The following is a 7,507-nucleotide window of genomic DNA, read 5'->3' on the forward strand; positions in this document are numbered from 1 at the left end:
AAAAAACACCCTAAGTTTGTTTCTGAAGCTTATCTCAGTAACCTATCTTTGGATGAAGATCAGATGCCTCATGACCTGCAACCAGGACTGGAAAAAGACATAATTTAAGGGACTGTCTCCAACATGGATGGAAGGACTTTTTTATCAGGAGAAACTACACTACACCAGGATGAGAAGACGACGACATCAGAGGTAGACAGCTTCCCCGAGATGCTGGACCTGATTGTATGATCATTTATGTTTTCTTGACTTCTTAGACCTTTGCATATAAGTCAAATGCTTTTCTATCATAGGCCTGATCCTATACTAGTTTTAAAAAATCAATCCAATTGTTGGGTTTGTGGCCAATTACCTGTGTCTAGTTCTGGGTTACCTTGGTAAATTTCTCTACTACCAGACTCTAACTGGTTGGCCCTGAGAAAATTTACTTAAAAATTATAGTCATATTCAGGTCACTATGGTATTACTAGATAGGATCCCCTCACCGGGCCAATTAATAATGCCTGCTCTGACTCTGGCTATAAATTTGAGCTTTTTTCTACTACCCAAGCTCAAGCAGAACAAAAAAAGTTTCCACAAAAAAGGAAAAAATCTCCCACAATTATGGGATGGATTTATATAGATAATACCAGGCTATAATGGCAGCCCACTCCAGTGTTCTTGCCTGGAGAATCCCAGGGACAGAGGAGCCTGGTGGGCTGCCGTCTCGGGTCGCACAGAGTCGGACACGACTGAAGTGACTTAGCAGCACAATAATTTAGGTTTAAAGTCTCCTCTGTTGGAAAAAATAAATAAATAAGTAAATCATACTAAAGATAATCAGTCTAGTAACACTAAAAAAACTGGGCTATGTGCCTTATAGATGGTGCCAATATATAATTTCCCTGAAAGATAAAGATTCTACAGGACAGACTAAGTCAGATGACCTGAAGATATACTGGGCTACATCTAATGGAAGTTCTTAACATAAGTCTTACTTGTGACTTTACTAATACTGCTGGCTATGTTATTTGTATTTCCCCTGTCTTAGAAAATTGCTGTTTCTTACACTGTCAAATGTGTGTATGAGGCCTCTAATAGAATAATATATAGTCCCATATGAGATCGATGATGGTAACAGTGTAACTCTAGATATGGCAAGAAGCAACAAGAGGGAATATTTTCCTGGACCAAGAAGCTAATATGACAGGTGGTCTAGAAAATTTTGCATACTGTTTTATGGCCTAATCCAGTGACAGCACATTGAGTGGCCTGTCAACAGAATCTTTGCCAAACCTGAAAATGGACATTCTCAGCACCATGGGATAAAATGGTCATGAAGTGCCCCCCCTCATAATCATGGTCAAGTTTATGAGCAAAAAGGGGCTCTGCCAACTGAAGACTGACACTTGCCATCTGCATCTACAAAGATTAAATCATGGCCGCTGCAACTGCTGACTTTCAACGCCCCTGAAAGGAGTTCAGGATGAAAATCAGAAATGAGGCACTCTGTGCTCTGGGAAAAACTGGCAGAACAGGCCATCAGATAGTTAGATCTTTTCAGGAAAAGATTTTATGAGTCCCAATTCTTGCGTCTTCTCATATCTAGAGAAACACTGACGATGTCATTAACGGTGAAATCTGCTTTGGCTATTAAGAAATAGTTTACAATTAAAAGTCAAAATAGAGTAGCTACGGTTCAGATATCCTGGAAAATAACTAGGTGATGCTATGAGTGTACCTTCATAGAGCTTGTATTGCTCCAAGCTGGGGCAGTCCTATGCCCCATTTTGACAGGAGGTTATCACAGTCATAGTTGCCTAGTTCCCTAAAATTAAACCTGAGTGGGACTCTGTGGGGCTCTGGAGTGCAGATCTATTCTATGTTCTCCATTTCTTATCTGTAGGACATAGACTTTGTTCCGCCTCCTTGGCCTTCCCTGAATTCCAAAGCATGGATTCAAACAATGGCTAATCAGGGAAGGGAGGGGATACAAAAACAGAAACAATCAAAGGTTGGTACAGCCTCCAGACAGAGTCCTGGTTCCTACTCAAAGAAATATGCATAACAATGTCTTTGAGCCCCCACCCAGGTGGAAGACTGAACACAAGATTCCTGGAGCACAGCTCTGTTGCCTCACCACCAACCAATCAGAAGGGGTCATAAACCCTGCACCCCTCACCCCAAATGTTGCCTTCTGTTTCCGGGGACCAGAGATGACCATCCTGTTAGGTCTCCTGTTTGGCCCTTGTCTATTTCATCTCTGAGAGGGGCCAACTAAATTGCTGTTACTACAAGGGTAGAGGCTGGTTTCAGATGTGGAAAACCCCAACTTAGATCAGGTAGAGAGACTTCTGCTCTGCTAGGCAGGCCTACGCCCATGCACAGCAGGAAGAAGTTACAGAAGAAAGAGACCTCCGCCCCAATTCCCAAGAAGTATCTTGAATTTGAATCTCTCAGGGGGCCTATGTGCTGTGTTAGGGAAAGAACGTTGTTTTTATGTGAATCACTCAGGGATAATCAGGGAGTCCCTGGCCGAGATAAGAAAAGGGCTAAATCAAAAAAAAAAAAAAAAGTCTCAAAATTTATTTGAGTCCTGGTTCCAACAGTCCCTGTGGTTAACAACGCTAATTTCCACCCTGGTAGGCCCTCTAATAGTGCTACTATTAATACTTACTTTTGGTCCATGCATAATTACTAAGCTTGTTGCCTTTGTAAAAGACCGCGTCAATACCATCCAACTGATGGTACTGAGGCAGCAGTATCAGGCCCTGCCCCAAAATAAAGAGGAAGATTCTTCTATGTAGCTGAAGACAGGGGGGAATGTTAGGACCAAACTGAAGCCAGGACAGGCTCTAAGGGGCAGGCTAGGCCTGAGGTTTAGTCTCTAGAAAAGCTGAGGCACTGGGAACTCCTGCAGGCAGTGTAGCTCGACCAATCAGAAAAAATCCCCGTAGCCCCCCGCCGCCTGCGCCAGACCTGAGCCAATCCGGATAGGGATGCGAGGTTAAAAGTCCTGTGCACGTGTATGGTTTAACCAATCCGCTATGCTGTTACAGGAACAAAGAACCGTCTGTATAAAAATAGATGTGATTCAGAGCTCGGGGCTCTCGTCAAGACTCCACTGCGCTGGATGAGACTTTAGCCCTAGCTCGAGCTAGCAATAAACCCCTTTATGCTTTTGCATTGCTGTGGATGTCTTATTCTCTCAGTTTTGGGGACTCGGACACTGGGTATAACACTTGCTGTGTCCTCACATGGCCCTTTCCCTATGCTCATGTGAAGACAAGAGAGCTCTGGTGTCTCTTCTTCTTCTAAGGATACCAGCCCTATTAGATGAGGCTCCATCCTCAGGGCCTCAGTTAATTTTTAGAACTTTCTGATGGACCCAGTTGTTACCAAGCAAGGACTCATGTGCCTGCCTCACAGAAAGCTGAACTTTGGCAGTGGGTGTTTACAGCAAAGTAAGAGTTTACTGCGGGCTTCCCTGGTGGCTCAGCGGTAAAGAATCTGCCTGCAGTACAGGAGCTGGAGGAGATTCGGGTTCGATCCCTGGGTCAGGAAGACCCTTGGGAGAAGGCATGGCAACCCATTCCACTATTCTCACCTGGAGAGTCCCATGGACAGAGAAGCCTGGTGGGCTGCAGTCCATAGGGTCGCAAAGAGTTGGGCACGGCAGCACACCCAAGAGTTTACTGTAGGGCACCAAGCAAGGGAGCGGGAGACGAGCCTCAGACACACACCGACTAGGTCTTTGAGTTCCAGGTATTTTTAAAGGGGAAGAAGAAAGACGCTGACATTAGTCATTCTCTTGTGACATTTCTGTCACATTTATTTATTTTTAGTGAAGTGTAGTTGATTTACAAGTTATGTTAGTTTCTGGTGTATGCAAACAGATTCAGTTTGATATATATGTATATGTATATTTCATATCTTTTCATTACATTACAAGATTTTGAATATAATTCCATGAGCTATAGGATCTTATTGTTTACCCCTTTTATGTATGTGAAAGTGAAAGTCGCTCAGTCATGTCCGACCCTTTGTGACCCCATGGGCTATACAGTCCATGGAATTCTCCGGGCCAAAATACTGGAGTGGTAGCCCTTCCCTTCTCCAGGGGAACTTCACAACCCAGGGATCCAACCCAGGTCTCCTGTATTGCAGGAGGATTCTTTACCAACTGAGCCACCAGGGAAGCCCAAGAATACTGGTGTGGGTAGCCTATTCCTTCTCAAGCGGATCTTCCCGACCCAGGAATCGAACCAGGGTTTGTTGCATTGCAGGCAGATTCTTTACCAGCTGGGCTACCATATGTACAGGGATTTGTATTTGCTAATCTCAAACTCCTAATTTATTCCTCCCTACCCCTTTCCCCTTTGGAGGCCATTGGTTTGTTTTTTATGTCTGTGACCTGTCTTAATCATAGTTTTGGGAGTCAGGATGTCTCCAGTTTATGATTTTCTGGCTAGGCTTTGTCCACGGCTTGGAGAGCCTGCTAGCTCTTTGTGCCCTGGAGAAATCATCTGAGTTTGTATCTTAATGATGACGTCTATAACCACAATTTTAGTCATCTTGTTACCAAGTCCCTGGTGGCTCGGATGGTAAAGTGTCTGCCTGTAATGCAGGAGACCCAGGTTCGATCCCTGGGTTGGGAAGATCCCCTGGAGAAGGAAATGGCAATCCACTCCAGTATTCCTGCCTGGAGAATTCCATGGATTGAGGAGCCTGGTAGGCTACAGTCCACAGGGTCGCAAAGAGTCGGACACAACTGAGTGACTTCACTTTTACCAAGTCCAAACTTGCTCTGCTCGCTGAGGCATTGCAGCAAGGAATATCCTGAGAAGATGGCAGACTAATATCTCAAAATAATCATCTTGTTGGGGTCTGGATGCCAGGTTCTTATGTGGATCAGAGATGTGGGGGGAGGTGAGGAAACAAAGAAAAAAGGCCATTTGATCTTGCAGAATCTCCTAGAATGGCAAGCCTCAGGCAGCGGGATGTGACTGTGTTAAGTTCTTCCTTCCTGCCATCTACAGGCAGACAGGGTTCTGAACAAAAGCACTTTAGCTCAACAGTCAGGCAGAGGGGTAGGATTCTCTGAGGCAGGCCATTATATATGATTATAATAACAAAAGTGGCAAAAAACAAGGGTTAAAGTTAAAGAAACATCTAGCATGGAAGTGTCAAAATTGACTTTTCCTTGTTACAGTCTGACTCTGGTTGATTAGTGTTAAGATTGAGGTCAGAGGGAATAAGAAAGGGAATAAAGTTTTGGGCTTTATTAAGGGGGACACAGTTTCAGTCTTCAAATAGTCCCATTGAGGTTAGGGTTTCAACATCAATTTTGGGAGGATAAAATTCAGTCTATAACAGAACCGATTTGGGCAACCGCTCTTCAATTATTAGGTTGCTTGTCTTCTGTCGCTTTAGTGGATATAGGTGCCACGTGTAATGTGGGGACACTGAGGAGAACGGGATGGTATTCTGGTGTCTGAGCCCATAGGGAATGTAGGCCTCACCAGTGTGAAGGAGGTATTTCCGCCTCTCCACCTCCCTTCAAAAGGCTTCCAGGATGGCCCATGTATTCTTCAAATAAAGAGGGAGATGCCAGCCCTCTCTCAGCATCCATTGCTCACATTGCAGTCAGATGCAATTCTGAGATGCAGACCTAAGAAATGTACTCCCCAGCCTGAAATCCTTCAAAGATTTCCCGTTGCACTCAGGATAAACACAGGCTTCCCTGGTGGCTTGGATGGTGAAGAATCTGCTTGCAATGCAGGAGACCTTGGTTCACATCCTGGGTTGAGAAGATCCCCTGGAGAAGAGAATGGCTACCCACTCCAGTATTCTTGCCTGGAGAATTCCATGGACAGAGGCGCCTGGTGGACTGCAGTCCACGGGGTTGCAAAGAGCTGGACACAACTGAGTGACTTTAACTTTCAGGATAAATACAGTCTTTAATACCGCCTGTCCACCACAGTGTCTCCTGTACCCAGCATAAGGCAAGACACATAGCACAAACCCACAAATGCTTGGTGAGCAAATCAATGATCAGACCAATCCCAGTCTTTGGTGTGAGGCTTCTCCCATTGGCTTTGAAGTTAGCAGGCAGCTTGACAATGTTGAGTAAAGTCCCTAACTCCACATGGTCTGAGCCTGAGTACATTTGCTAGACAATCTGTGGTCAGATCTGATAGAAGTACCGAATCTTTGACTCTATTCAGAAATGTATAGACAGGCGGGATCCACTCATTGCAAGAGGCTGTCAAGTTGTTGCTGATGGGCTCACTGTCGCTAAGATTTTCAAGGATAGTTGGGGTATTTAGTGCCTACACATGCTGAGTCCTTCTCTGCCCATAAGGTATAATTATCCCAAGCACTGCCACTTATCTGGTTAAAATACCCAGTTGCAAACATAACAATTCAAAGGAAGTAAACAACCTCTAAAAGGATGGCAGATGTCACCATGGTGCTGCCTGTAACTTTCTCCTTGGATTTGTTTCTGAAAAATAGAATTAAAAATGTTATGGCCTTACAATGAAAAGAAAAATCCAAAAGCTGCTGGCCTGAAACATCCTCTTTGAGATTTACGTTGGGAGACAAAGCTTTTCTCTTTTAAAGTCATTTGTCTGATCTGTTTTGTCCTAGTTACTTAAATACCTTTGGAAGTGCTTTCCCATGTAGGATGAACGGGGGTGGGATTAGGTCTGATTTGGCATTAATGGAAATTATATGTGCATAAGGGAAGGAGAAAAGATCTCTCCATGGGCAGCTGGAGGCTGGCAGCAAATCCTGAAGTCTCCTGGCTATCATCCTGTCTTTTCTTCCTTTGACTGTCAGGTTGTCACGAGGCCTCTTAAAGATGTTTATAAAGTGTTTCTTTTGTACTCTCTTGCTCACATCTGGGGCTTGTGCCCCTGCTCTTAGAAGAGCCTCCTTCCTCTCGGGTCGCTGATCTCAGGCAGCAGGCACTTGACTTTCTCTCCTGATCCGAGACCCAGGCTGCTCCAGGGAACTCTTCTCTCCTTGGTTACTGGTCACTCTCTTTTCTTTCTTTTTTGTAAATTCTCAAACTTCCTTTTTATGAATGACTTCTCAGCCTTTTGCAGGTGCCCCTCATTTATTCAGAACTCAAGGAGACCCTTACGAGGTAAGCAGTGTTGGCCCCATCTTGGAGGAACAGGGAGAAGGAGGCCAGGCCACAGAGAGGTCAGATGTAAGACCCAGGTAATGTGGCAGGCAGTAGCAGATCCAGGTGAGAGGCCCAGGGCTAGCCCAGTTCAGTGTTCATCCCAACCATTTACTTGCTTTTTTTCTCCTCCCAAATCACTCTGAAGGCTCTAATTCGGGTTCGACTCTCATGTCCTATGAGTTCTCTTCTAAAGCTATGTGAGGGACTTCCCTGTTGGTCCCGTGGTGAAGAATCTGCCTTCCTTCCAATGCAGGGCATGAGGGGTCTATCCCTGGTCGGGATCCCACATGCCATGGAGCAACTAAGCCCACTCGCTGCAACTGCTGAGCCCGA

At 45.0% G+C, this 7,507-nt stretch overlaps 1 non-coding gene across 1 annotated transcript; it reads left to right on the forward strand.

Moving 5' to 3' along the window:
- The first annotated feature begins 4,565 nt into the window (after positions 1–4,565).
- On the forward strand, positions 4,566–4,637 carry TRNAY-GUA. Its single transcript has one exon. It is a non-coding gene; the product is annotated as a tRNA-Tyr (tRNA).
- The last annotated feature ends 2,870 nt before the right edge of the window (positions 4,638–7,507 follow it).

The sequence above is a fragment of the Oryx dammah genome, unplaced genomic scaffold (genome assembly GCF_014754425.2).
Source record: "Oryx dammah isolate SB20612 unplaced genomic scaffold, SCBI_Odam_1.1 HiC_scaffold_20, whole genome shotgun sequence".
In the NCBI taxonomy this organism is placed as follows: domain Eukaryota; kingdom Metazoa; phylum Chordata; class Mammalia; order Artiodactyla; family Bovidae; genus Oryx; species Oryx dammah.